The 22,350-nt window shown below is 40.0% G+C and overlaps 2 long non-coding RNA genes across 2 annotated transcripts; both read right to left on the bottom strand.

Annotated features, from left to right (window-relative positions):
• Positions 1-11,262: 11,262 nt before the first annotated feature.
• LOC150000264 (uncharacterized) lies at positions 11,263-12,317 on the bottom strand. Its single transcript, XR_016513436.1, has 2 exons — positions 11,759-12,317; positions 11,263-11,529 (listed from the first exon to the last, which is right to left on the bottom strand). It is a non-coding gene; the product is annotated as an uncharacterized LOC150000264 (long non-coding RNA).
• Positions 12,318-18,089: 5,772 nt separating this feature from the next.
• On the bottom strand, positions 18,090-18,627 carry LOC150000263 (uncharacterized). Its single transcript, XR_016513494.1, has 2 exons — positions 18,586-18,627; positions 18,090-18,356 (listed from the first exon to the last, which is right to left on the bottom strand). It is a non-coding gene; the product is annotated as an uncharacterized LOC150000263 (long non-coding RNA).
• Between the last annotated feature and the right edge of the window lie 3,723 nt (positions 18,628-22,350).

The following is a 22,350-nucleotide window of genomic DNA, read 5'->3' as shown; positions in this document are numbered from 1 at the left end:
AAAATATATTATGAATAAAAGGAGAAATTATTATCGTAGCTGATGAAACTCTCATAAAGATGTTAATTCTGTACAGATTAATTTTGCAATTACAATTAATATTCTGAAAAGGGTTTGGTTGGAAACTGATGAGCTAATTAAAATTCAAATGAAATTTCTAGCTTCTGGTAATAGTGGAGTATTTTTCTCATAGCAATTCTGAACATAACAATTCTGAATCCTAGATTACTGATATGTGTGTGCATATACACAGTGTTTATATGTCTGTGTGTGACACAGTTTCTTCTCATTCCAGATAGTTATGTGCTATGAAGTCCCTGTACATACTGAACCATGGCTCCTACAGGAAATATGGGGTTAAGTTTCTGAAATCCTCTGGTCACTACATTTTCATCAATGGATCAATATATAACCTTGTTTTTTTTGTGTATTTCTGTGTAAAGACATCTTATTTCATATATCTTGTTGATTCATTAACATCGAACTCTTGGCCAACAGTACTCATACTTACCAAAGCTTACCTAGCACATGCATTTTCTCCATAAGCTAAATCTCAGCCTTCTTGAGCTTAGAAACATCAGATATCACTTTAACACTGCTTTGGGGTCATTTTAAGCCATAAAAATCACACACACGCACACACAAAGCACAAATATGTGAAAAATGTGACACTATATAGACCACAAAAAGGAAACATATACATCATGAGAGCTGAGACAAACAGATAAACTCCAACTGAGAACAAGCACATAGAGCAACTCAAAATTTTGACATTCTGTGCAAGTCAGTGAATGGCTGCAGAAGCATGGTGAATATCCATTTAAGAGTTATAAATAAATTTTAACAAGTAGATGACCACAGATCATGAGGATTGACTACACACACACACACTCAATTTGAAGGTACTATAGAAGGACCAATAAAGGCTGAAACTATTGGAAAGTTCATCTTTCAAAGATGAAAATTGCACCAGGTGAGATTATGTATCTGTGCTGTCTGCTTAGGATACTTCCCAGTCCTTGATATAGGAAGACAGAAATCTCTGTTTTTACTTGTCTGAGGTGTCAGAGAGCAGAATTCAAAGCTGATGGAGCAGTTAAAAAATTAAGTGGGAAAATTGCCAAAAGAAGGGCATGAGCATCAAAATCTGCTTATAAAATCTGCTCAAATCCTTGCCTGAATGCTGAATTATTGTATACAGGGAAGATTCCAGGGAACTCTGTGAAAACTAAGATGGAACCTAAAATAGCTGAAAGAAACTTTCAGCTGCTTCCCACCACTAGGGAAGCAGAGCTTAGAGCTGGAATCCCAGCAAGTTAATTGTCTGCTGGAACAAAAATCAACACTCTTCGGGAGAGTCCTTAAAATGTGACAACACAATGTCCAGCACATAATAAAAACTACCAAACATATGAAAAAATGTGAAAATGTGATCTGTACTCAAAGGGAAAATAAGAGTAAACAAAAGCTAATTCCATAATCACTCAAGTGTTGAAATTAGCAGCAAAGTTTTAAGACAGCTATTGTAAATATATTCAACTATTGATACTTAGAGGAAAATATAGTCACAGTAGATGAATGGATAAGGAATTAAACAAAGAAATTAAGGCTATACAAAATATACAAATGGGAATTCTAGAAATAAAAATGTACACTAACAAATTAGTAATTGCTGGTTGGTCTAATAGCATATTGGAGATAACAGAAAAGAAGAGTCAGTTAACAAAGAGAAAATTATTGAAGAAAATAAATGTAGCCTTGGAGACTACTGAAATGATACCAAGTAAAATGGTCTAACATACATGTAATTGGAAGCCTAGAAGGGAAGAGAAAGAGGCAGAAAAATACCTTTAAAGAAATTTTTCCGAGACTTCCGGCCAAGATGGACATGTAGACAGACATGCTGCATCTCCCTCCACAACTAAGAACAAATACAATTACCTCAAAACTAGAGACAACCAGAAGTTCCAGAAAATCAAAGTGCATGGAAGTCCAGCAAACAAGGATATGAAGAAGAAATACTCATCCAGACAGGTAGTAGGGGCGGAACCCTGGCGGAGAGGACACGGTGTGGTGGTGGCAGCAGTGGCAACAGCAGCAGGCTGGCGGAAAGTGCAGTTACACATTTTAAAAAGCCAGGAGGGACACCTGGGGAGCATTCCCAGCTCCTCATCAGAGCAGCTCACTGTCCCAGCTCTGGGGAATATCAAGCCTCATTGCTTCTGGCTGTGCAGACCAGTGGGGTTAGGGTGGAGGCAGAAACTGTCAGTCTCAGCAGAGTCTGCTTGTTTAAAGGGCCCCCACGGTCCTAGAACATCCACAGACCTACGCACTCTGGGAACAATGGCCAGGGCAGCAGCTAGAGGGGCACCATTCTGGTGCGGAAATGGGAGAAGTGCCTGGAACAGGGGCGAGTGCTGGGCAAGCAGCATTGTTCCTTCTCAGACCCCTCCCCTGCATACAGTGCCACAATGTAGTAAAACAGGTCGCCCATTACTGACGAATACCTAATGCCCTGCCACTTACACATAGTAGGAGCGACAGCTCTCCCTGGGACATGGAAGCAAACAAACAGAGGAGACTTCTGGCCAAGATGGAGGCCTAGACTGACACGCCACATCTCCCTCCACAACTAATAAGGAATGCAACTACCACAAAGCCAGAAATAACCAGAAGTTCCAGAAAATAAATGGAAGTCCAACGTATAAAGTTATAAAGAAGTGGTGCTCATCTGGACAGGTAGGAGGGGCAAAGCTAGGGAGGAGAGGTCAAGCTGTGCTGTCTGTGGCAGCCACAGTGAAAGCAGCAGGACAGTGGTAAGCACAGACACCTTTATTTAAGGGGAGGTAAGAAGCACCTGGGGATCACCCCCGGCTGCAGACCAGACCCATCAGCTTGCGATTCCAAAGCTGGGGAAGGCAGACACCCCATTGCCTTGGACTGTGAGGCCCAGTGGGGGTGGGGATGGAGAAGGAGGATCCCGGTCTCTCAGCAGAGAGTGAAGGGCAGGAATTCATCTTGGACCCCCACCCATGCAGAAAATGCCCGGTTGTGACGAGTGCACAGGGCTCCCCCCACATAGCATAAGAGGTGTGACAGGCATGCCCAGGAAGCAAAGGTAAACACAAAACTGTTCAGGATGGCACAGATCATGATAGAGATCCCAGTGATGCAGCTGACCAGACAGCAAATTTCTAATCTTAACGAAGCAGCAGATAGAAAATCTTTCTGAGGCACAGCTCAGAACTTTGGTTATAAAAATGCTTACAGACCTAACAGTAGATCTTAAACAAGACAGGGAAGGAATGAAGGCTAGTCCTGCTGAAATGAACAAAAACACATACAAAACTAGTGGTGAGGCAAGAAAACCAGGGATCAAATCAACAAATCAGAACATAAGGAAGGAACAAACAGTCAACTAGTGCAGAAAGAGGGAACAAAAAGTGAGGAAAATGAGGAGAGGTTCAGAAACTTATCGGACAGCTATAAGCGGGCCAACATCCGAATCATAGGGTTGCCAGAAGGTGAAGAAGAACAACTAGAAATGGAAAAATTATGTGAAAAAAATAATGAAGCAGAACTTCCCTAACTGAGGGTAGGAAATAGACTTACAGGTCCAGGAAGCACAGAGAGCTCCAAAACAACTGGACCCAGGGAGAACCACACCAAGACACATTATCATCAAAATGTCAAAAATTAAGGCTGAAGAGAGAATCTTAAAAGCAGCGAGAGAGAAGAAGAGAATTACATACAAAGGCATCCCAATAAGACTGTCAGCTGATTTCTCAAAAGAAACTCTGAAGGGAAGAAGGGACTGGCAAGAAATATTCAAAGTAATGCAAAGCAAAAACCTACAACCATGACTACTCTATCCAGCGAAGCTGTCATTCAGAATAGAAGGGCAGAGAAAGTGCTTCCAGGACAAAGTAAAACTGAAGGAGTTCATCAGATCCAAACTACTGTTATATGAGATGTTGAAGGGACTTATTTAGGAGAAAGGATCATAACTATGAACAATAAAATGAAAGCTGTATCACAACAACCAACAACAGAAGCTAGGGAACCAAAACAAAGGCAAACTAAGTAGGCAACGAGAGTGTGAAAAGAATTATAGGTATGGAGAATATTATGGGGGGAGGTCAGCAGGGAGGGGGAAGGGGGGGAAGGGAGGGAGATGGTGCAGGAATTAGAAAGCATAGTAGGAGGGAGTGGAGTAGATTAAAAGATGTTGAGAGGAACTATATGCACAACCAATGGGCATGGACTAAGGGGGGGCAACTGGGGGGAGGGATGTCACTGGGTGGAGAGGAGCAGACGGAAAAGAAATTGGGACAAGTGTAACAGCACAGTCAATAAAGTGGTTTTTTTTTTTTTAAAGAAATTTTCCCAAGGGCAGTGAGAAATCTAAATATAGATAGATCCAAGAAGCTCAGCAGGATAAATAGAAACAAAGCCATACCTAGACACACCATCGTTAAACTTCTGAAATCCAAAAAGAAAGAGAAAATAATAAAATCAGCTAGAGAAAAATTATACTTTATCTATAGTAAAAGAATGATATAAATTTGAATAAATTCTTAGAAACAATGGAAGTTGGAAAACAATAGAAGATACATATTCAAGAAAGTAACCTTGGTCTGTTATACATTTTACAATATCTGTTCCCAATTAAAGTTGTAATTTAACCTTGCCTTTTGTTTCTTTTATTATATTAAAAATATTGAATATTGATGTAGTTAAATGTATCTTTTTTCTTCAAAAAATCTATTTTTTATGTCTTATTTAAAAAGCTTTTCTGAATCCCAGTATGAAAATATGTGGTCATATATTTCTTTTTATTTGTTTAAAATTTTAAGTATGTTTTTTTGATTATGTTGTTACAGTAGTTCCATTTTTTTCCCTTTTGCTCCCCTCTGCCCAGTACCCCCTCTCTCCAGCAATCCCACCCCCCTTTAGTTCATGTCCATGGGTCGTGCATATAAGTTCTTTGGCTTCACTCTTTCCTATATCATTCTTAACTTCCCCCTGTCTATTTTGCACCAACCAATTATGCTCCTTATTCCCTGCACCATTTCCCGTTCCCCACTCCCAGCTGATAACCCTCCAAATGATCCCCATACCTATGGTTCTGTTCCTATTCTGGTTTGCTTAGTTGGATTTTGTTTTTATTTTTTAGATTCAGTTGTTGATAGTTGTGAGTTTGTTGTCATTTTAGTGTTCATAGTTTTGATCTTCTTTTTCTCAAGTAAGTTCCTTTGACATTTCATATAATAATGGCTTGCTTGGTGATGATGAACTCCTTTAGCTTCACCTTGTCTGGGAAGCACTTCATCTTCCCTTCCATTCCAAATGATAGCCTTGCTGGATAGAGTAATCTTGGTTGCAGGTTGTCTTTCATCACATTGAATACTGCTTGCCAGCCCTTTCCTGCCTTCAAAGTGTCCTCTGAGAAATCAGCTGATAGTCCTATAGGCACCCCCTGTAGGCTACTCTCCACCTCTCTCTTGCTGCCCCCAAACTCTCTCTTTATCTTTCACATTTGGCATCTCAATCATGATGCATGCTGGTGTGGTCCCCTCTGGGTCCAGATCGTCCGGAACCCTCCGTGCTTCCCGAACCTGTATGTCCATCTCCTTCACAAAATTTGAGAAGTTTTCTTCATTTTTTTCAATTCTTGTTTCCTCATTCTTCACTGGTTGACTGTTTTTTTATTCCTTATGTTCCAAATCATTGATTTGAACCCCGGTTTCCTTCCCTTCACCACTGGTTTTGGGTGGATTTTTCTTTGTTTCACTTAGCATAGCCTTCAGTTCTTCCCTTATGGGTTTGCTGTACTTAAGCATATCTGTCAAGCCTGTGAGCATCTTTATCACCAGTGTTTTGAATTCTTCATCTGTTAGGTTCTCTCTCACCTCATCTGTCAGGTTGGCTATCTCCTTGTCGCGTAGTTCTTCCACTGGAACCTTGATCCATTCCTGCTTTTGGGCCATACTTCTCTGTCTCCTCACTCTGACAGGCTCCTGTTTGTTTGTCTCTGGGTACCAGGCAGAGCTGTCGCTACTGTTGTGTTGTAAGGAGCGGAGCCTTAGGGATTCATCAGTACAGGGTGACCTGTTTCACCACGTTGTGGCACTGTATGTGGGGGAGGGGTTCGAGAGAGAACAATGCTGCCTGCCCAGCACTCGCCCCTTTTCCAGGCACCTCTCCGACTTCCACACCAGACTGGTGCCCCTCTAGCTGCTGCCGTGACTGTCGTTCTCAGAGTGGGTGGGTCTGCAGATATTTTAGGACTGTGGCAGCCCTTTAAACAGGTGGACTCTGCTGAGAGACCAGCAATTTCTGCCTCCACCCCAGCCCCCACTGGTCTGCACAGTCAGAAGCAATGGGGTTGATTTTCCCTGGAGCTGGGACCGGGAGCTACTAGGTCCGTCGAGGAGCTTGGAACACTACCCAGGTGTTCCTCCTGACTTTAAAACGTATGACTGCACTTCTTGCTGACCTGCCACTGCCACCACTGCTGCCACCGCTAATGCTGCTTCACCGCATCCTCTCCACTTTGGCTCTGCCCCTCCTGCCTGTCTGGATGAGTATTTCTTCTTTATGTCTTTGTGTGCTGGGCTTCCATGCAGTTTCATTTTTGGGAACTTCTGGTTGTTTCTAGTTTTGAGGTAGTTGTATTCCTTCTTAGTTGTGGAGGGAGACGCAGTGTGTCTGTCTGTGCCTCCAATTGGCTGGACTAATCTTTATTTGTTAAACCATTTTCATTGTCCAATCTTCTTCTTGCTTAGACCCTGACCAACACAAGAAGTACCTCACCAAAAAATTTAATCAAGATCAATAGTCTTTGGACAATTTAATTTTTCAAATGTTCTCATTATAAATTGCCTTAATTATTCATTTTGCTTTTTCTGTCATGGATGCTAATTCCATCATTTCTATATAAGGAAACTGGGAAATGCAAATTTGGTTGAAGAGGGAGGCTGAGGTTCTTGTCTTGAAGGTGACTTTGCATAGCAAGTATATTTTTAAAATTTAGATTTCATGTTTTGGGGGAAGCCATGGAAAGAAGGCTAATGGAGATTAAACTCTCTACACTAGTATATTTGGTATTTAGTTTGCTTCATTAGAAATTTACTTCCTTTCTCATATTTTGAAACTCACTTGTGACTGAAAATATCAAAAAGATGTTCAGAATCCACAGCATACCAGGATTTTTTTTTAATAAAATTTTTTTTCTGTTGATAATTTAATTCTTCTTTCCAAAAATTTCCCAATTTTGTTATTTTGGTACTCCTGATAAAATAGGACTGGCATGGCTTTTTTTTGTTTTCTTTTTCTCATGGGCTTGTCATAACATTCTTAACTGGATTCATGTGATTACTATAAGAGAGAAAATAAAAATGATTAAGGTGCTTTAAGAAAGTGAAAAATATATGTAATAGTAAAACTGGTTTTGTTTTGCTTACTGATGCTGGACAGAGCAACAAGACTATTTTATCAATTTATGTCCCAGGTCTCGTAGAAGGCAACAAAACAGCATTAACAGAAGTTAAATTAGCAAGACTGAATAAAAACTCTGAATATTTATCCAGAATTTAAGATTATCCTTCAATAAAAGAGAAAAATGTTCTCTTTTCAAGCCATGTATTTTCTACTGAAATGCAGACAGAGGAATTTAAGGGACCTTCTCAATATTTAGATTTTCATTTTAGAATAATTTGAGAATTAGTGCAGGCTCTCATATGGGTTAAATTCAGTCCTATCAGAAACCTTAAATATGAAAGAAAAATTCCCAAAGTAAAGAGAAATAAGGAAGCTCTTCTAGGTTCTTCCATGAGGTCAACCACTCCGACGATGGAGAAAAATCATGGACCAGCAAACTCTTATAAGGTATACAAAAAACATGGACAGATTGGATTCATAGGTTGCCAAAGTATGAATACATCACTTTCTATTGATTAGAGAGAACATATATGGAGAGTCTCTATGTAAATTCATAAAGTGCTTTTTCTTTAAATATCTATGACAGGAAGAAATGACAAATATCACAAAGGGCTGACAGCCTTAATGTATGTGTTAATTTTGGTCCTACAAGAAGCACACACCAAGATATGATTAATCATATAAAATATTTACTGAGGGAATTTTATGTGAAGGAAAAAGGAGGAGCTGGAGGAGAGGCTTTAGACCATGGTTCAAGTCAGAATCTCATGAAGCAGAGCAGAAAAAAGGAGGATTGAGGAAGTGTCAGACTGTTGTAGTTCTAAGAAAGTTTTACCAAATGATAGGGAGTCCTTGAGGCAAAGCCACCTATTCCAGAAATCCAGAATCTGGTCCTGACCAGCCTGCCCTGAGCTGCTTCCCTGCAGAACCATTGGTTGGGAGAACCGTGTGTGAAGTGGGTATGAGCACAGAGATGAATTGGAAGGACAAAATCTGGGACCGCCAGTCAGTTAGACTCAGTTATGCAGCAGGAGATTTGAAGGGCACATGGTTGTGGCTGCCATCATATATAGAGTTCTTATAAGCCAGTAAGATAAGAGAAGGAGACATCAATATAAAAATGGGCAGTGGACGTTGTACCAAATTACCTGTTGTCCACTCCAAACCATTTTTCCCCTCCTATGTTCTTCTCTGCATTACAATGGCAAGAAGAATCTCTATTAGCAGAATTTTGGTGACAGTCCACCAGTTAAAGAAATTGCTGTGAGGTTTCTGAATGTGAAAGAGAAGCAGAAACCATTGTTCATCTTAAACAGTGCTGTTCAGGAATGAAGGCTTTAGCCAAAAGTGCGTGAGGTTTTACTAGGAGTACCTGCTCTCCTGTATGTTATGGATGCTTCTTGCAGCTGAACTCATTATTTGTGCTTTCTTTTATTTTTGTTAATTTTCATCCACGGATATGTTTGTTTATTTTTAGAGGGAGAGAAAGAGAAGGAGGAGGAAGAGAAAGAAAGAGAGAGAGAAATGTGAGAGAGAAACATTAACCAGAGACTTCCGGCCAAGATGGAGGTGTAGGTAGATGCACTGAGTCTCTCTCCACAATAATAAAGAAATATAACTACCTCAAAACTAAAAACAGAAAGTCCTATAGACTCCACGGAAAAACTACTCAACCTAATTAGTGAATTTGGAAAAATAGCAGGGTACAAAGTCAATATTCAGAAATCAAAGGCATTTCTGTACATCAACAATAAAATCTCAGAGATAAAAACTATAAAAAAAATCCATTTACTATAGCAACAAGAAAAATAAAGTACCTAGGAATAAATTTAACCAAAGAGGTAAAAGACCTGTACTTGGAAAACTACATAACCCTGAAGAAAGAAATTAAGGAAGATACAAATAAATGGAAGCATATACCTTGTTCATGGATTCTTCAATCAACATCATTAAAATGTCCATACTACCCAAAACAATTTATAGATTCAATGCAATCTCTATTAAAATACCAGCAACGTATTTCACAGACCTAGAAAAAATACTTAAAAAATTTATATGGAACCATAAAAGACCCTGAATAGCCTCAGCAATCTTGAGACAGAAGAACACAACAGGAGGAATCACAATATCTGACATCAAACTGTACTACAAGGCCAATGTAATCAAAACAGGCTGGTACTGGCATAAGAATATACATATAGATCAGTGGAACAGAATAGAGAGCCCAGAAATAAACCCAGGCTTCTAGAGTCAACTAATATTCAACAAAGGGGGAAGGAACATAAAATGGAATGAGAAGAACCTCTTCAACAAATGGTGCTGGGAGAACTGGACAGGGACGTGTAAAAAAATGAAACTAGACCACAAACTTATGCCACATACCAGAATAAACTCAAGATGGATAGAAGACTTAAGTGTAAGATGTGACACCATAAAAGTCCTAGAGGAAAACATAAGCAGGAAAATTTCAGATATCCCATGTAACAATATTTTCACCGATATGTCTCCTAAGGCAAGGGAAATAAAGGAAAGAATAAACAAATAGGACTACATCAAACTAAAGAACTTCTGCTCAGCAAAAGAAAACATCAGCAAGATGAAAAGGGAACCAACCATATGGGAAAATATATTTTCCAATGATACCTCAGACAAGGGATTGATCTCCAAAATATATAAAGAACTTATACTACTCAACACCAAGAAGACAGACAGCCCAATTAAAAAATGGGCAAAGTACCTGAACAAACACTTCTCCAAGGAGGATATACAGAGGGTCCATAGGCATCTGAAAGAATGCACAGCATCACTAGCCATCAGAGAGATGCAAATAAAAACCACAATGAGGTACCACATTACATCAGTCAGAATGGCCATCATCAACAAATCAACAAACAACAAGTGCTGGCGAGGATGTGGAGAAACGGGAACCCTACTGCACTGTTGGTAGGAATGCAGACTGGTGCAGCCACTATGGAAAACAGTATGGAATTACCTCAAAAAACTAAAAATGGAACTTCCTTTTGAACCAACAATTCCACTGCTAGGATTATACCCAAATAATCCTGAAACACCAATTCAAAAGAACCTATGCACCCCTATGTTCATAGTAGCACTATATACAATAGCCAAGTGCTGGAATCAGTCTAAGTGCCCATCTGTAGATGAGTGGATTAAAAAACTGTGGTACATTGACACAATGGAATACTATGCAGCAGAGAGAAAGAAGGAACTTCTACCATTTGCAACAACATGGATGGAACTAGAGAGAATTATGCTTAGTGAAATAAGCCAGGCAAAGAAAGAAAAATACCATATTATCTCACCTAATACAGGAGACTAATGAACAACACAAATGAACAAAATTGAACAAGGAACAGGGTAACAGTTATCAGGGGGGAGGGGAGAGGGCAGGAAGGAGGTAAGTAGGGAAGGGTTTAGTAAATGAACTAATATAAATAACCCATGAACATTGACAACGGGGTCGGGATCGACTGTGGGAGAAGGGGTGGGCTTGGTGGAGAGTAGCAATGAAAGAAAAAGTGGGACAATTGTAATAGAAAAACAATAACAAAATATAAAAAAAAAAACCCTAAAAACAGTCAGAACTACTAGAAAATTGAAGTGCATGGAAGTCCAACAAACAAAGCTATAAAGAAGCAATACTCATCCAGACAGGTAGGAGGGGTGGAGAAAGGGTCGAGAGGTCGCGGTGTGGAGGTGGCAGGGGCAGCAGCAGCAAGGCAGTGGCTGTGACAGCTGGTGGAAAGTGCAGTCATGTTACGGCTACATAGGCGAGATTGAACACTCTCAAGCGGTGTATAAAGTTAAGCAAAGGATTTTTAATATTGGCCAGGAGTTGGGCAGACCCTGAGCAGGTCTCTAACATGCTCCAACCTACAATGGAGTCTAAACGCTGGGCTTTTATACTGGTGCAGTCTCTTTGTTTCTTCTTTGGCGGGAAACAGCTTTAGGAAGAGGGGGCTGCGCAGGACTGCAGGAATGTCTTGGCAGTAACAGGAACAGAAATTCGCAAGGCTAAAGGTTATCTTCGACGGCAGCATAGCTCTTCAGCCAGGGACGAACTCCCTGTGAAGCAATTTATTTTCAAAGGGCTAGACATTCTGCAAAGCACAACCTTCACAAATGTTATAAACCAGACACAAGCAAGCAAATGGGAGGTGATAGAGGCTGAAGTCCTTTTAGCTTGTAAATCACTAATTGCTATAACACTCCTTCTTACATTCCTTTTTCCAAGGCCTTTTAGCAAGTCCTTGCTACTTCTTACAAAGAACATTTAAAGCCCTTACATACTTACATATTGAAACTTTTTACAGGGAATATTTGGTGCCCCTACATAATCCCCCCTCTAGTCCCTGGACTAAACCTATTAGGGACGTCTAGGGACTATAAGTAGGGTTTTTAAACCCTGGTTTTCAGGAGGGGCTTAGTAGCAAGGATAAGGAGTTGGGTATTTATAATGCTAGCTTTCAGGAGCTGCAAGGAAGAAATTAAGTTTTCAGAAACAAATGATAATGAGTATACAACATCCCAAAACTAAAAGGGACACAGCAAAAGCAGTTTTGAGAGGAAAGTCCATAGCAATACAGGCCTACCCAAAGAGGATAGAAGAACTCCACACAAAAATTTAACCCCACAGCTACAAAAACTAGAAAAACAATAATAAACAAAGCCCAGAGCAAGCAGAAGGAAGGAAATTATTAAGGTTAGAGCAGAATTAAATGACACTGAGACTAAACAAACAACTTAAAAGATTAACAAAAGCAGGGGCTGGTTCTAGGCTTATAAAGAAAAAAAGAATCCAAATAAACAAAATTAGAAACAAAAGAGGAGATATTATGACCGATAACACAGAAATACAAAAAATTGTAAGAAATTACTATGAACAACTATATGGCAAGAAACTTGACAACCTAGATGAAATGGACAAATTTCTAGAAACATATAATTTTCCAAAACAGAATTAAGAAGTAGAAAGTCTTAACAGACCAATAACAAAGAAGGAAATTGAAACAGTAATCAAAAATTTCCCGGCACACAAAAGCCCTGGATGGCTTTACAGGCAAATTTTACAAAATATCTAGGGAAGAACTAACTTCTACCCTTCTCAAACTATTCCAAAAATTCAAGAAAAGGGAAAAATTCCAAACTTTTTCTATGAAGCCAGTATTACCTTAATTTCAAAACCAGGTCAAGACATAACAAAGAAAGAAAACTACAGGCCAATATCGCTAATGAACATAGATGCTAAAATTCTGAACAAAATATTGGCAAACAGGATCCAGCAATACATCAAAAAGATTATACACTACGATCAAGTGGGATTCATCCCAGGGACACAAGGATGGTTTAATATTCGCAAATCAATAAATATAATACATCACCTAAACAAAATGAATGACGAAAATTACATGATCATATTAATAGATGCAGAAAAAGCATTTGATAAAGTACAACACCCATTTATGATGAAAACCCTTAGCAAAATGGGAATAGAGGGAGCATACCTAACATAATTAAGGCTATATATGAGAAACCTGAAGCCAACATTCTACTCAATGGACAAAAACTGAAAACATTCCTTCTGAGATTAGGAACAAGATAAGGATGTCTACTTTTTTTCCTTTTTTTTTTAAAACAGTGTTGGAAGTTCTAACTACAGCAATTAGACAGGAAGAAATTAAAGACATTCAAATTGGTAAGGAAGACAAAACTGTTACCACTTGCAGAAGACACGATAGTATACATAGAAAACCTTACAGACTTTACGAAAAAACTACTTGACCTAATAAATGAATTTGACAAAACAGCAGGGCACAAAGTTAATATTCAGAAATTAAAAGCGTTTCTATATACCAACAAAACATTAGAGATAGAAACCAGAAAAAAATTCCATTTACTATAGCAACAAGAAAAACAACAGTATTCAGGGATAAACTTAACCAGAGGCAAAAGACCTGCACTCGGAAAGCTACACAACCCTGAAGAAAGAAATTAAGAAAGACACAAATAAATGGAAGCATACGCCACATCCACGGATGGGAAGAATTAACATTTCCAAAATGTCCACATTATTTAAAGCAATTCATAGATTCAATGCAATTTCTATTAAAATACCAGCAACATATCTCACAAACCTAAAGCAAACACAATTTAATTTAGCAGACATTTGTTAAGCACTTGCTATGTGCCACGCATTGTAGATTCAATGATTAATAAGAAGAGCAAATGGAATGTTAGCAAGATGATGGAAAACAAATTTCCAGACCCTTATGGAAACATTAAATTAACAACTAGGAACTGACTAAAATAAGTTTTTACAGCTTTGAAAACTAGTCAAAGATTAATAGCAATTAAGGAAATGACCAACAAAGAAAGCACTACATTCAAAATGATAGAAAATTTTATGGCACTGTACTTATTTTTGCCTTACCCTTTTTTTTCAATGTAGTGCAGTATACTTGGGAGGAATTAGCCTAATTCCCAGTTTTTTTTCTTTTCTTATAAGGAATGTCTGAAGCCCCTGTATAATTCCCCTCCTTAGACTTAAGACCCTTTATAATCTTATAAAGGACAATGGGCGAAGGTCTCGTGCTCTTCTAGCTGCTTCAAGCTGAACATGGTCGTCGTCCTACCTACCCTTGGGTCTAGGAATTTCTAATAAGAGTGGGGGTGGAGGGGAGTGCGGCCCTCCCTTATGGGGAAGGATTTTGCAGAGTCCAGGTCAGTTGGCTGTCCCCGGGCAGCGGCATTCTTGGTTTCCAAGGGCTGGCACTGTTGGACAAATTGACATCCTTGTCATATTCTGGAGGCAACAGATTTGGCAACAGGGTTAAAAGGCATAATTTAACCCACAACCACTAGATGACAAAAGACAGAGATTAATTTTTCAATGTCCCACATTAGGAAAAGAAATGGCTTCTTTGGAGGAAGGTGTGCAGGGCATGTCACACCTGTCCAAAATTCCTTTTCTCACTATACTTATCTAGGGCTGAGGGAAATATTTTAGGTTTTTCCCCCCTCTCAGACCTTTAGGCCCTTTTTGTCCAAGTCATTAGGATAGAAAAGAGAAATAAGTTTTTAAAGTGAAGCTCACAGACTACCCCATACTTTACCAACCCAACCACTTAGTTCAGCCAAACCGTCGAGTCTTAGGAGGAGGCACTGCAGATGGGCTTCTTAAGTGAGGCCTATAAATACAATTACTCAGGTAATGAGACCATAAGCTTATGCCCTATGAAAACAGAAAGAACACACATGTTAATTCACACAACACAATTCACAAACCAGTCTCCAAATCGGAGAGACTGTCTTATTGGGAAGACATCCAGTTGCAAGGCACTTGACATTCTTCTTGCCTGTAAATTAAGCATCCTTGATAATGTCACTGACCTGGTTTAACTTTTAAGTGAAGACAAACTTTATAGACAGTTAGCTGCACTGAGCATTGCGATTTTCCTTGAGTCACGATTTTTCTCCTTAAGATTACCCTCCTTGTTATTAAAGGAACTGCATTAAATACAGTTTTAATTTAGCCTGTTCATTTGCATAAACACAACAAGAGCAGTGATTGACCACATATGATTTTTAAGTCTACTTTGCTGGAACTTATACAAGGAACCTTCATGCTGACTATTAGTCTGCCCACTAGGGCACAGAAGCTGAGCCACACACCTGCCATTCAGCCTTGCCTGTAAACACCTGCTTTTCCCAAGTCCTTTGGATTTTTCATTGTGCCTTGAGGTTCCTTCTAGCCATTTTTCAGGAAAGCAACCTTCGTTCCTTCCCTGGAAAGACTGCCATGAACCGCACAACCAACCAAGGTGTCAGGCCTTTTTTCTCATGGGCTTTTCTTAGCTTCAAAAGTTAAATCCAGTTCCTTAGGGCTTCCTGGTAACAACCAGAGCCTAAGCATGCCTCTTTCAGGCATATTATTCCAGTCAAAGTCTTGGTTAACAATACCTTTATTAACAACTGGTCTTTTTAGTTTTATGCAAAGAAACCTAATGTCATTACTTACTTCTTTAAATTGCCAAATTCTGGAGGGATCAGGTAGGGAGAAAAATATACAGTGTGAAGGAAAATCCTTGTCCTTCTAATATTTACTAAAACTGCATTTCCATGCCTTATACTTTCTTTTGTTCACTTTCCTACATGTGAAGTTTTCTTTTTTTTTTTTCTTTTTAACTCTCTCTGGGAAACCTCAATTTTCCTTTCAGATTATATGGCTAATACTAATACAGAGAATTCTAGACCTTTTCTACGTCCCCAATGGCTAATGTCAATTCCAACACTGGGAATTCCAAATGACCTTTCATAGGTCCCAAGGCTAAATGCCAATACAGAGGTACAGTAACCATACAATTAGACCACAAGTAGTTGAGGTTTCCTTTCCCCAGGTTTAAAAACTTTCACAACCTTTTTATACATTTTTATGACTTTCCACAGACCTTCTGCAACATTCACAAACTTTCCATATATTTACCCATTCAGATTTAACCATAATCCATTTCCAATTCTTGTTCTTTTCCACACTGTAAAGGACTCTACTCAAACTCAGTATTTAGCAGCTAAAATTTCCCTAGATTTGTAGATATTCTGCAGTTTTCTGAAGCTTCCTGCTTCTTCTTCTTCTTCTTTTCTAACATACACTTTTGAGCTTTCCTGAGAAGTTTTTCAATTGTTTTATTTGGCCTATTACTATTCTATTTAGGATTTTATTGGGAACCTTTTGTTTGGCCAGGACAATTCCCTGACCAGGAGGATGCTTGCATTTTTTTATATTCTTATAGCAGCCCACCTGATTATTCCTCTTTCTTTCCTATTGAAGAGGATGTCTAGAATGGACATTAGTTTTATTCATGTGTAACAACACTTTTCCTTAAGATACAGGCACATTCCCCCTGCTGAAGCAGTGAGGAGATTGAAGGCTCTTTAGTTACAGCTTTAGAGGTGTTGCTGATTGGCACCCAAGCAGCTTGCACCAGTTTGAAGAGCGGCCTGAGTTTTAAAAGTGTCACTTTTTTTTTTCCTCCATGTTGGAGAGACAGACATTCTGCTGTTTCTGTAACCTGTAGCAAGGGGATTAGACGGCTGCTTCGCTAGCAAATTTAACATTGTCCCTCCTTGCAGCTCCAGCAGGGAGTATTCAGATGCAAACTGAATTGCTAGAAGTTACCTGGGGTGGAAAGAAATGCTGCAAGCAAGTTCTCTGGGGAAATTTTTAAGGAGCCTCATCCCTCTGGCCAGGGCTACAAGGCAGCGGGAGACAGCACAGAGGGTCCTAGGCTTATTTTTTTTTTTTTTTTTTTTTTTTGGGACACTGCCCATATTGATAGCCTTGGTTTTCATGTTCCCCACCCCCTTCTCCTGCGCCTGCAGCTGTTTGAGAGATAGCAATTTGATCTGGGAACCAGGGGCCTTCCCAGATTACAGAATATGTGAAACTAACCCACGTTTGTTTGGCCTTCACTAGCCATCTGCAAGATAATACCTTTTTTTTTTTCCTTCTTCTTAAAAAAAACACTTTTCCCTTAGAAGTGCAGAGCAGGAGCCACTCTTTCAAGGCACAGCTCCCTCCTGCCTTGCTACTTCCCCCAATAACCCTCTCCTTTCTGCTTGTTGCATTTTTGCTTCCCGAGAGACACCGTTTTACACTTATAATATTTAGATTTAAAGTACTCCCAAGGGGGGGGGGTGCTATCCGACCCCAAAAGCAGGCCACTCTGACCTACAGAATGTTTCCAGAGTGCCAGAGTTTATGAAGGGATTTTTGTCCCCGGAACTTGGGGAAATTCTGGAGCACACAGTCAAGAACTGTGGGTGCAGGTTTAGACTGGCGTCCCCTTATGTTGGCTAAGGTGACTGCTACAAACATGCACTTAATTTGGATTACAATTAGGAGCTGGAACACAAGGCACAGGAGCAATTCCCCCCTCACGGCGCAGACAAACACGGGCTGGGAGCTCCCAAAGGAAGCCAAACAAATGCCCGCTTGGCCTCTCCTCCTGCGAGGCTAGAGCCCACTCAGACTCCATAGACCGAAGTTTGTGGAGGCACACAAAAAGGAGGAAATAACTTTTTTTTTACTTAAACCTTAACATTCACTCATACATTCACTCAGAGGTTAAACAATCCCACCCAAACCCCGCCTAGGCTTCTGAGATTAGATGAACAGCATCGGCTACAGGCAGCAGAACCCCAAAACCAAAAGAGCTCTATACAATCCAAATGAAGCTAGCCAAGCCGGCTTCAACAAATTCCCTGTTCGGGAATATGTACCTCTGCGTCCAGAGGACAAAAGAGACCAAGTCTCAGTGGCAGTGGCCCAAGTCCGCTGCCCAAATGGGTTGCCACTCACCTGTCGCCGAGGCTGTCCTCTGTCCTTTGCTTACTCTAGACTGGGCCGTCAGGGCTTCTAGCAGCTCCCGAGTGTCTCCTGAAGGTGCAGGGAATTGCTCCCAATCAGAGCTTGTGGCCGCTGTCCTGCCACACGTCAGCTAGACACACGGGACCGCACGAAGCCCCGGGGGCTCACCGAAGGCGGCACCGCTTTACAGAGGCATCTCGCTGGGGCCTCCAAAATGTTACGGCTACATAGGCGAGATTGAACACTCTCAAGCGGTGTATAAAGTTAAGCAAAGGATTTTTAATATTGGCCAGGAGTTGGGCAGACCCTGAGCAGGTCTCTAACATGCTCCAACCTACAATGGAGTCTAAACGCTGGGCTTTTATACTGGTGCAGTCTCTTTGTTTCTTCTTTGGCGGGAAACAGCTTTAGGAAGAGGGGGCTGCGCAGGACTGCAGGAATGTCTTGGCAGTAACAGGAACAGAAATTCGCAAGGCTAAAGGTTATCTTCGACGGCAGCATAGCTCTTCAGCCAGGGACGAACTCCCTGTGAAGCAATTTATTTTCAAAGGGCTAGACATTCTGCAAAGCACAACCTTCACAAATGTTATAAACCAGACACAAGCAAGCAAATGGGAGGTGATAGAGGCTGAAGTCCTTTTAGCTTGTAAATCACTAATTGCTATAACACTCCTTCTTACATTCCTTTTTCCAAGGCCTTTTAGCAAGTCCTTGCTACTTCTTACAAAGAACATTTAAAGCCCTTACATACTTACATATTGAAACTTTTTACAGGGAATATTTGGTGCCCCTACAGTCACACATAATAAAAGTTGTGAGGGACACCTGGGGAGAGATCCCAGCCTCAGACTAGACTGTGCAGCTCACATTTCCAGCACCAGGGAAAATAAAGCTTCATTGCTTCTGACTGAAAACCAGGTAGGGGTTGGGGCAGTGGAAGAAGCTGCCAGTCTCTCAGCAGTGTCCGCTTGTTTAAAGGGCCCCCATCGTCCTAGAACATCTACAAACCCACCCACTCTGGGAACCACAACCAGGGCAACAGCTAGAGGAGCGCTAGTTCCGCATGGGAAGCAGGAGAAGTGCCTGGAAAAGGGGCAAGTGCTGAGCAAGTGGCATTGTTTCCTCTCAGATCCCTCCCCCACATACAGTGCCACAACATGGTAAAACAGGTTGCCCTGCACTGATGAATACCTAAAGGCTCTGCCACTTACAATGTAATAGGCGGAACAGCTCTACCTAGGGCACAGGCAAACACAGGAGGTGGTCAAGTTGAGAAGACAGAGAACTATAGCCCAAAAGAAGGAGCAGATCAAGGTTTCAGTGGGAGAACTAAGTGATGAGGAGATAGCCAACCTAACAGATGCAGAGTTCAAAACATTGGTGATAACAATGCTCAAATACTTGACAGACAAATATTAACTATGACAAACCATAAGGGAGGAAATGAAGGCTAGGAGAAGTGAGATGAAGGAAAATACACAGAGAACCAATGGTGAAGAAAAGGAAGCCAGGGTTCAAATCAACAATTTGGAACATAAGGAAGAAACAAACAGTCAATGAGTACAGAATGAAGACATAATAATTGAAAAAAATGAGGAGAGACTTAGGAACCTCTGGGACAACTTTAAACAGGCCAGCTTCTGAATCACAGGGGTGCCAGAAGGAGAAAAGGAAGAGCAAGAAATTGAAAACTTATATGAAAAAATAATGAGGGAAAACTTCACTAATTTGGCGAAGGAAATAGACATGCAAGTCCAGGAAGCATAGAGAGTCCCAAACAAGCTAGACCCAAAGAGAACCACACCAAGACACATCAAAAATTAAAACGCCATAAATTAAAGTTAAAGAGAGAATTTTAAAGGCAGCAAGAGAAAAGGAGAGAGTTACTTACAAAGGGGTTCCTATAAGACTGTCAGCTGATTTCTCAAAAGAAACTTTGCAGGCAAGAAGAGATGGGCAAGAAGTATTCAAAGTGATGAAAAGCAAGGACCTACAACCAAGATTACTCTATCCAGCAAAGCTATCATTTAGAATAGACAGGCAGATAAAGTGCTTCCCAGACACGGTAAAGCTAAAGGTAAAGCTAAAAGAGTTCATTGTCACCAAGCCATTATTATATGTAATGTCAAAGGGACTTAAGAAAAAGAAGATCAAAACTATGAACATTAAAATGACAACAAACTCACAACTATCAACAACTGAACCTAAAAAATAAAAACAAAAAACATACTAAGCAAACAACCAGAACAGAAACAAAATCATAGGTATGGGGATCATTTGGAGAGTTATCAGCTGGGAGGGGAAGAGGGAGGAATGGAGAAATGGTGCAGAGATTAAGAAGCATAATTGGTAGGTAAAAAATAGACAGGGAGATGATAAGAATAGTATAGGAAATGGGGAAGTCAAAGAACATACAGGCACAACCCATGGACATGAACTAAGGGGGGTGCGACTGCTGGAGGGAAGGGGGATACTGGGCAGAGGGGAGCAAAAGGAAAAAAATGGGGATAACTATAACAGCATAATCAATAAAATATACTTAAAATAGTTCAGGAAATATAATATTAAATGAACATATATAATGAAAATAAAATAAAAAGGAAAGAAAGAAAGAAAAGAAAAGAAAAGAAATAAAGAAACATTGATCATTTGCAATATTGGTATGTGCCCTGACCAGGAATGGAACCAACAGTCTTTTGGTGTATGGGTTAACACTCCAACCAACTGAGCTACCTGGCCCGGGGTATTTGTGCTTTCCTGATAACTCCCGTACTGCCAGATTTCCTGAAAGCAAGTGGTATCTTTCCCTGACCTGTGTCCCTATCTTTCTCAACTGTTTTATAAGCCTCTAATTCCATGTATGAAATTGCTTCCTGCTTGAAATACCTTCAGCAGTTTCTGGATAAATCCTGACTGATAGAAACATTGACAGGCATATCCCAAAAGGACAAATGAAAATGTCAAATAAATGTATGAGAATACATTCAAAATTAAAGAATAAAAATTTTATGAGATTGTTTTTTAGGTATAAAACTGGCTAAGGTTTATTTTATTTATATATTCATGTACTTCCATATTATGGCTACTCAAGGTTGATAAAAGGCAAAAAGCAAAACAGGACAAATCCAAAACAGGTTACAAGTTTATATTTTCCATTTACATTTATAAAAACTTCATAGAAGGTGATATATATTATAGCCTTTTAAATGGTCATAATTTTAAAATTAATTTTAAGAAAAAAATTGGAGTACATTTGTATGACTGTTTATCACAATATGTAATAAAGCAGATGTTTAGAAAATCTAAATACTATTTATCTAAGTACTTAAATTTATCGCGACATATACATTTAATATAATTGTTGTGCAGCTGTTATTAATCATGATTTGACAAATTTAATTATATGGGATATAGCATAAAATGATATTAAATGAAAAAGCAAGATATGTAACTGTAGTTGAGATAGTATGATCACAGTATTGTATATAATGTGACTATATATATACACACATAATAAATACACATAAAATAGATTTAATATATATATTTCTATACCCTGGCTGGTTTGGCTCAGTGGATTGAGCGTCGGCCTGCGAGCTAAGTGTCGCTGGTTCGATCTTCCAGTCAGGGCACATCAGAGAAGGAAAACTCTGACTCCAAAAAACCTCCGCTGCCTTGTGGCATACCTCTTCAGGGGAAAGGCTAAGGGAGTAAACCCCGACAGAAAATCCGGAGCCGGAGTCCCTAAGGCGGTTTGACGTTGTAGTCAACACCGGCAACTCCTGCGGCGCACCTGAAGCCAAGCCGTATTGACTCCGTCTTTCCCTTGGACCCTTCAGCTGCGAAGAGAGGGGGAGTCTGCTGCATGGGCAACAGCAGACCCTCCATATCACCCTGCCCAGGCTCTGTAGCTTCAGCTTCACTGGAGAGGACACTCCAGCGTCATTGCAAGATGTCGATTCAACACGGGAGGAGACAGATACCGTGTCACTCCCGAGTCGGACTGCACAGCCATTTTCGGCGGTGCAGATAGACTCTTAAGAAGCTACACCATCGTCTCTCGAGACGGACGGCTGCCGACGACGACGATATATTTCTATGTATATTATTTACACACATGGATTTAAGAAATGGGAAAATGTACCAAATATTTAACAATGGCTATTTCTCTAGCAGTAGAATTACAGGTAAGTTTTATTTGTATACATTTATAACTTTTCAAAAATGTCCTATAGTGACCCTGTATTTTATAGTGGAATTCAGGTCAATAGGCCTATCACAGCACTCAGGAGGTGAGGAAATGAGATAAAGGATGTCTGCATTTGATTTTTGACAAAGTATGGAAAGAATTTGATTGTTAGGCCTCAACTGACATTTGCAGCATAAGAAGCAAAGTTCTCCTGTTTTACAAGAATAATTTACCTGATCCAGCTACTTGATAACAGGCCAATTTGACCCCACATTCCCACCATAGTATATAATGTAAGGATGGGATGCCACGGCTCATGAGACTTGGAGCA

The sequence above is a fragment of the Furipterus horrens genome, unplaced genomic scaffold (assembly GCF_987537825.1).
Source record: "Furipterus horrens unplaced genomic scaffold, mFurHor1.1.pri manual_scaffold_10, whole genome shotgun sequence".
In the NCBI taxonomy this organism is placed as follows: Eukaryota; Metazoa; Chordata; class Mammalia; order Chiroptera; family Furipteridae; genus Furipterus; species Furipterus horrens.
The sequence above is the reverse complement of the archived record's forward strand: the minus strand, read 5'-3'. Positions and strand labels throughout refer to the sequence as shown.